The sequence below is a fragment of the Nothoprocta perdicaria genome, unplaced genomic scaffold, assembly GCF_003342845.1.
Source record: "Nothoprocta perdicaria isolate Ctin4 unplaced genomic scaffold, notPer1 scaffold_51, whole genome shotgun sequence".
Lineage (NCBI taxonomy): Eukaryota > Metazoa > Chordata > Aves > Tinamiformes > Tinamidae > Nothoprocta > Nothoprocta perdicaria.
The window spans coordinates 2,414,951-2,423,371 of NW_020455766.1; the positions used below are offsets into that span (position 1 = coordinate 2,414,951).

Here is an 8,421-nt window from a genome sequence, read left to right on the forward strand (position 1 = left end):
TATGACACATTTCCATCTTCAGTACTGAGAGAAAATACCAGACTTGATGTTAATCACGTCTTTAGTATCAGACAGTCACATTTATTTATCATGACCCTTCAGTCTATTCATGGGCCTACTTGATTAGGCACCAAGTGACTCCTACCTCTGCCTGACCTAAGTCAACAGAGAAGACAGCATTTTTCTCCTGAAACTCTTTCAGCAAGGTACAGGCAGGTTGTGATTCCAAGTTCATTAGATTTACAAGACAGTTTCATCTTGTAAAAGGTTAGCTATCCTCAAATGAAAAATAAACTGTCAATTATATTAAAGACCATATTCTTCACACTTTCACCAAAATGACAAAGTCTCCCTTCTACTTACAAAATATGCCACCAGAAACCCACCCCAAATACATCTGCTCAGTCTGTTGGCTTTAGAAAGTTTAAAAACAGTGTCGGGGAATGACTTCTCTACCATCACTCAATAGGATGCTTCAAGATTTTTGCAGACACAGTCCAATTTTATGATAAAAAGAACCTATTACAGAGGAAAGCAATTGTCTGGGGCCCCAGGGAAGCATGCAAACTATCCAGAGTGCCCATGACAAAAGAAACAGAACCAGATGTCTTGGTCTCCAGATGTTTAGAAGTAGTTGTGGTTTGCGTCTGCCAGTTCTCACAATGTGCAACATGTTTTAAGCCACTCTTGAGAGCAGGCTTGAACAATTTGGGCTGTTTTCCTCCCAATCAATACTCCAATGTGAAAAAGTGAAGTAGGGCAGGGGAAACCCTCTGTTACTGGATGCTTTCCCATTTCCAGAGGAAGGCAAGGTATGTAAGTAGCAGTGCTCCTGGAGGGCATGAGGGAAGAAGAGCTAAGGCGAGAATCCTGACAGGAAGGGGGAGAGAAGAGAAGAACGAGGATGAACAGAAAGGGAAGTGCAGCTCAGGATGCGTCTGTTCTTTCTTACCAARTTTTCCTCTCTTCGCTTGAAAGGAAAAGCCTGGGCTAAAAAAAAGAAAACTTGTAATTTCTCCTCTTGCTTGCAGAAAAGGGTAGCGAAAGTAGGCAGGTGCCTCCAAAGCTGGTAGCAATGAGGGAAGAATCCCTTCAGCCAAAAGGCAAACATAGATAGCTCAAAATACACTGCTGAGATGGGATACAGGCAGATGTTAGAATCTGAGACTGGTATTTGGCAACAGGCAGCTTTTCATAACATATCTCATGATTCAATCTCATCTGGGCTTTGCAAGCAGAGCTCCAGCCAGGCATGAGCTGGCAGCATTATAATTTCCATGCATATGGTGCAGGCTTCGAGGATGACAGAAGTGTGAAGGATCAAAGTGCAGAGCTAGAAAAATATAACACTTAAGACTTCTTCATACATGTGAAGGAGTGCATCTCCTTCCACATTCTTTTTTTAAGGTTGGAGCAGATGATCTTGGCAGCCCATCATTTTGGGTGGCCATGCATGCCTGCCTGTGTGCGCTCTAAGTACACGTAGTCAGTAAGTACATGTAGTAAGAACAGAGTTTGACAAAAAGATCAGGAGACCATGGTGCTTATTGACAGAACTTACACGCATACATACCCCACTGCACACAACTGGATGCCTTCAGACACACCACCACCTTGTCCTCAGAGTACTGACTTTACAACAGCTTGACATTCTGCTGTTGTGGGTACTTGCTCAGAACAGGATTATCTGAATTTCCTGTCAAAAAGCCCATATGCAAAAAGGAGACAGCCAGCTACTTACACCATTGGCAACCATTTACCTGAAAAGGCCAGAAAAAGCTTTAATTTAATTAGCAAAAGCCAAATTGCAAACAGGGGCTTCAGAAGCACTTCTATCATTACTTCAGTCCCACAGACTTTCAGACAGACTTTCCCCACACTCTCAAAAGTTTTTCTATGCTTTCCAGTCAAAAGAATCTATGACCTTATACTATTGTGTATTTCCAAAGTACTGTTAATAATCATTACTTATTTTAAAAAAGCATGTGACAGAGAGCCTAMGGGAAATATTAGGTATGATCTTTTTCCTGTCTGTATTTTCTTTCCAATCACCCTTCTAGAACTAGCAGAATCTAAACACTAACATTATTCTCCTTTTTACTTCAATTTGGGCTCAAAGTCTTCTTAAACAAATTTTATGCTTACTTAAACTGYGCTTCTTCCAGAAAGACAGTGTTTTATTGAGAGCATTTCCACCAATGGCTTTTTAATCTCCCTACCCTTGACCTTTCAGTTCAAAATATTCAACAGATCACAAAATATTACCTGTATTTATTAGACTGTTAAGAGCCAAAAACTGCCTTGTTCCATAAGTTACGTAGGAAAAGGGATGCCCAAAGCAAGAAGGACTAGATGATTACAGTACAAAAGACTAAGCACAAGTGAATTATTCTTGTGACATTTTCCATTCTTGTTGCCATCTTTGTAATGAAAATTAGGTGTCAGGAACTTCATTCCTCATATCCAAACTTTATGTGATTTCAGTTATGTGCTACATTACTTTGAGGTTTTCAATATTTGCTAGTTGGGCCAGCTAGCCATTCCCCTAAATTTCTGATTACAGACTCAACAACCCATGGGAGAGGAATGGAAAGCCCAGCTAATCAAAGCATATTTCTTAAGCAGAGCTGACAATACCTGGCTGCTGGGGAATGCATTTTAAGACCCAGAGATAAGTCGTCAGCCTTTATAAACACACAGATAAAGGAAACTTCACACAGTAGCTTTTCAGTATGCCTTTTCCATTAAAAGGCAACACAGACAGAAACAATAGATTAGTTTGGCTCTCTGCTATAAGATACAGTAAGTCACTACTACCCTGCCTTCGTGTCATACAACAAGAAGGCCAAGACCTCATAGACTAGGCAAACCAAGGAACCTCCAGGTCATACTAAAAGGGTGTCTAAGAGGTAAGTCCATGGAAGAGAGGGAAAAAAGAAAGAAAAAAAAAAAGAAAAAGACACCTCAGCATCAGTCCATTATCTTAATTCCTGCAACCTGAACAAACYGCAACTGGGAAGAAGCAGACATGATATTGCCTGGCTCTTCCAGGGGGCAGGATTGATGCCTTCAGTCCAACATACTGCAGGTGGAAGGAATGAAATTTAGCAGGGGCAGCTGCCCTCACCCCACTCTAAACTCATCTGAATACACACAGAACAAATACTGAAACTGGCCCCTGGAAAGGCTCTCCCCCTTGGTCAGATTTCCCAGCACCAGGGGTACTTTCTGGGCTGCTCCTAGTTGCTTCACTTGTTTTCTTCTTGCTTATTTTCTACAAACCAAGGGCTCTCAAAGCACATTTTGGTGAAGCTGAAGTTCTGAGGGGTGGAGAAAGGGGATGTATGGGAACAACCCACGAGAGTCCAACACAACTCCAGGAACAAGAGCTCTAAGAAAAACAACACAATGCCAAGATTTGGTCATGGTGACTGCATTGCAAATGAAGAAGCTGTAAGGAAAAAATGACAGTAACTAYTGTTTAGGACAGTAGTCATTACTGTGCTTTGCATTTTATTTTTTCMTCCAAATGAATACATTTCAGTTAAAAAGGAAGTATCTCTTAATTAATGAAATCCTTTAGTGTTCAACATCACTTGTGTCAATAAATGCCAACACATTTATTGACATACTTCTAATAAATTCTGCTCCTATGGAAGGGCCTATACCATATCAACAGTAAAGGCTAAATYTTGAGGTGCTGTCTGAAAGGACAAGAAGTACAAATCGGTGAGGAAGTGGAAGGAGGTGGTCAGGCATACGCCAAATATTTTTGAATGTTTGACTTGACTATATGATTACAGAGGCAAAAAGGAAGTCATAATGAGAAGTAGTAACAATGAAGCATGTTACTGGTTATTGTTCTCTGCACTGTTCAGCTTGTTCACTCGGTGCAGTGCTCCAAGCAGTGTGACGTGATGGGGAGCAGCTGCAGAGGAGGTGGCCGAGGGCTGGTTATTCCACCTTCCCCAGCAGAGAGATGTCAACTCTCTTCCTCATGCAGCTTCTAGTACAATACAAAAATGAAAACTGTTCTTTTGGAATTTTTCTCAGCACAAATAACCTGAAGAAGTTTTATTAGATTTGTTGTTGTTATTGGCGTTATTGCTGCTGGATGTGGACAAAGATATTAAAAGACATATTGAAATCACTGCCATGCTCACATGCAAGGAAATTCCAAGTGACACTTTCACCTGACCCTGGACTACGTGTAATCAGTTGTTCCTGGAAATGTTAACAGGTCTCCCAGGTTACCAAGTTTTATAGCCAACCCTTCTGTCATAATTGCAGGACTACCAACAATTATTCTTAAATAGCAAAGCTGATATTAGCTTCACATCCTTCAGTTAACCACATACAACAGGGCTGGTCTTGGGCTCTGTTAACAATCATAAAGAGATATCAGACATTTCTCAAGAATCAGGTTACAAAAATGTAGTTGAGACACATACAAGGACATTAAAATTCCAGTGAGATAAAAGCATCCCTGTTTACATAGCAATTTTGCTTCATTAGGCTCAGTGCTGTTTCATTATATTCAATGCCATTTAGTTTTGATGTTCACTTCAAGGCTGCCTATTTATACCAAAGCAGACAGGGAGAAGCACAGCAAAACTTTGAGTTAAATGTAATGCTGGAGTTGATCTTAATATGCAATAAAATGTAAATACTATGTCCTAGTTAAGAAAAAGAAAGTGTCATTATTGCTTAGATGCGTTGCTATACAAAACACATCCTAAAAATCAAACTGAAGTTAAGATAATGCCAACAAGTAAAGAAACTCTTAACTGAGACTTCTAAAAGACTATKCAAAATTGTGGAATAGGGAGGTTTTAACCTAACGAAAACTGCATAAATAGGGTAAGATTCACTATTTGGGGCTTTAAGACAGACATTTTTCCACAGGGATGGTTTCTGTTTATTAGTGCTAAAACATACACCTGGGGTCTTTTGGCAATGGCAAAAATCCAGGCGACATCGGTTAGTCCCTTGGAGGCAGAAGGGACTATACTGTACAATTGACTACTTTCTTAAAATGCTTTTCATCAAATTTCTTACATGCAGCAACTCAAATTCACTAAGGATTTAATTTTTCATTTTATTGTATACTATTTTGCACATCTTGCTATAGGGTTTCCCTGAAAGGGTATAAACTTATTTTAATTGTTCCCAGTGCTGATRCCCATTTAATTAAATGACAGTACTACAGTAAGATTTATTATACAGCAGAGACTGTTTTAAAAACAGTAATGAAACATATAATAGATGTGTCACATTCTAAAAGCCTAATTAAATCTATTGTTTCTCTATGTCCTCAGCATGTCTCTCAAGTGTAAGATGTAATTTTAAATGGCCATGATGTTTATTTCAATGATCAGACGAGCTAGATCCACATTTAAGACAGTTGCTTTTGGCACAGCTGAAGGACTACTAAGCAAGACGTGCGGTATGGGATGCTGAATAAAAAAACTCAGACACGCRAAGGGAGTGAGAACAAGGGGACGTATCTTGTTCCTTGTGGTTCTCACCTGATGTCCTTGGCAGTCAAAGGCAGCTGAGTCCAACTCGGTGAGCAGGTGGAAATCTGTGCCTGTCCAGAGGGAGAGGGACTAGTATTTTGCAGTTTTCCCAGCTTGAGCCTTCATCTACAGAGATGAACAGGGGGAGCTGAGGATATTCCTACCTCACGCAAGAGCTGGGCAGGACAGCAAAGCAGGTCACTGGAGCACTGCAAGAATTGAGCTCGACCTCCTTCAAGATGGGGAGCAGAGGTAAATTGGTAGGAATTAGAGGGTGTTCAGTCTTCTCCACACTGGTACAGCCAAACCAGCAGTAAGAACTGAGCAGGAACGGACATACTAGTACTCTTTTAGCTATGCTTCCTAGGACAGGCTGTTCTGCACTAGACCTCACTCTGAGATGTGCCTCATAAATAAGAGGAATTTATCACCTGGGGCAAGCTGAGAATCCACTCCTGGGATAGCTCTGCACAAGGTGTCTCCAGCTCCGGCCTGCTGGCAGGAAAGGTGGGTTGTATTTCTTAAAAAGCATGCCCCTCTGCTCTTTCTTCTATTTAGAGGACAAAAAAAGKTACACTGATCAGGACAAAGCTGCAGTAGGATTTTCAAAAATGCCAAATATGCCAGCCCTGCTCCCAAAACAGAAGCTCTAACACCAGACATAAATAGGAGTTAGGATAGGGCTCTAGATTTTTAGAGATATTTCCCTTTTGTCTATATTCCCCAAATATAAGAACTCCGAAATATTTTTGAGAAATTGTGAACTCCAGCAGAAAACAAACAGAAACACTCATGGGACCAAATTTCTTTCCCAGAGGTATCTCCTCAGTGCTGTTCCAGCAGTGGAGCAGACCACAGGATTAGGCCCAAGGATTTGCCTGCAGTGATCAGAACCATTTCACTTCATCTCGCCCGCACAGTTAATATAATCATGCCCGATTTTAAAGGCAATCAAATACTGCAGGTCCCTAAAAATTAGAATAATAAGAGGCACCAAGGGAGGCAAATTCCCTTAGAGATAACTGGAGATTATCTTAAAGAAAATTCAGCACAAGCTAAATATGAGAGGTAATAAATCATGCAATATAGCCTTTTTCAGAGAATCAGAAGCACAGTGGTTATTTAGTCGTTGGCATGTATAACCKTACAGTGAAGAATACACTTTAATTATTTAGTCTTAATTAATTACTTTTTTCCTGCTTTTAAATTCTGAAAATAGTTATATTATTTAAGGCTCATTAACCATTTCCAGCAGAACAACCCATCTTTAACTAATTCAATAAAATGTTTTAAGTTTCTTTCTTTCACTGACTAAAGATTAGTTTCAGAAGATTAGTAGCTCTTTCCTTCCRGTCAATATACTCTCTGCTTTACAATCTTTCCTTAAGAAAATACAGCAAAGCATCCTGAAATGGTATGATTACTGAGAAAACACATCAGCAAGAAGCAGGGTTTGCTAAATTCTCTCATCCATTATCCTGCCTTTAGCCACAGAAATGGTAAATGTTCAAACYTCAAAGTGAATCAACTTGTAAGGGACATAGGTTTATTGATACATACATTGTATGCTCCTCTCCCAAGCATGAGCTGTGCTCTAGAAATCCATAAAGCAGCACTGGGATTAATATAAACATGATCTAAGTAGTAAACTGTGTACTCCCCTCACCTAGCTTTGCTGCCAAAAGACGTCAGCTGACAGATTGAAATATGAAGTACTTTTCTCCTGATGTAATTCAGGCACATAGAAATGAACATCAAATTATGGAAATGAAATATCCAGAGTGGKTTTTTTTGTTGTTGTTGTTTTTGTTAGTGGTGGGGTTTTTTCTCCTCTTTCTCTCTCTCTCTCTCTCCCCCCTCCCTCATCTGGCTTCAGGCAATTCCTATAGCAGTGAATTCCACGCATTTTTTATATGGCAAGTGGCAATCCTTGTTCCTGTGTTCCAGCTGCCCACAAAATAGGAAGCATGGGAATCCTGTACACGCAAGATCATTTGTGCAGAGCAGAGCTCCGTGTGCACTACCCCAGAGAAAACAGCAGCGAAACGGACAGAACTATGAGCCCTTCTCATGTGTCACCACAGCAGCTCGGTTACTGGTCACAGAAAGACTTGCCTTTGTTTTAATTGTGGATACATATTTTGACCAAACATTTTGTCTGGTATTTCAGACATCTATACTGCTAGGCTCTCTTGCACCCATGTGCAAGTCAGAAGGGTGTTATTTACGTGTATAATTTAGATCACCTGCAAGCACACAGGAAAGAAGCCCCCATGAAACCACGACCCTTTCTCTTCTATCAGGGCAGGCTAAGAGCAAGGCAAAAGTAAGGCAGGACATGGTTCAGAAACCACTCCTCTCCCTCCGAACCAAAACCAACATTCAGCATGGCCYAGGGCACAAGAGTCCAGAACCTTTTGTCCTACTTACTGCCCAGGAACAAGGAGAAGGCAGAATAAGGATGTCAAAATCAGCCTAGGAGCCAGCCAGTACCACCAGAGACCWTTCTGCTCTGCCCCATCCTTTGGATCAAGTTCACCTGACTGGTGAGCCACAGGACTTAAGCCAACAGAAACCCAACCCTACAACAGAAAACAGTCATCTTTCTGCTAGCTCCCTATACCAACTCAAGACAGTTTCAGATATGTGCCAGTGTCATTACCAAGCACATCTTTTTGGGCAGCAATCAGGCCTTGCAAAAGACTGCCTTAACATAAGAAGAGGTGAGAAAACCATCACTAGCTCCCCTTGCAGGTCAGCTAGGTTCTGGCTGAGTGATGCCCAGTGCCCACTCAAACAGGCTGACCACGTACAACACAGAGTTGCCTTTAGACAGGCAGCTGGTGAGCACAGGAGAACACATATTGACTCTGCAGAAAATAAGATCCAGTCATATTGCCTC

The 8,421-nt window shown here is 41.0% G+C and overlaps 1 long non-coding RNA gene across 1 annotated transcript; it reads right to left on the bottom strand.

The window, feature by feature from the left end:
- Window positions 1–3,718: 3,718 nt before the first annotated feature.
- Window positions 3,719–6,059, bottom strand: LOC112954796. Its single transcript, XR_003250786.1, has 3 exons — window positions 5,951–6,059; window positions 5,529–5,751; window positions 3,719–4,006 (listed from the first exon to the last, which is right to left on the bottom strand). It is a non-coding gene; the product is annotated as an uncharacterized LOC112954796 (long non-coding RNA).
- Between the last annotated feature and the right edge of the window lie 2,362 nt (window positions 6,060–8,421).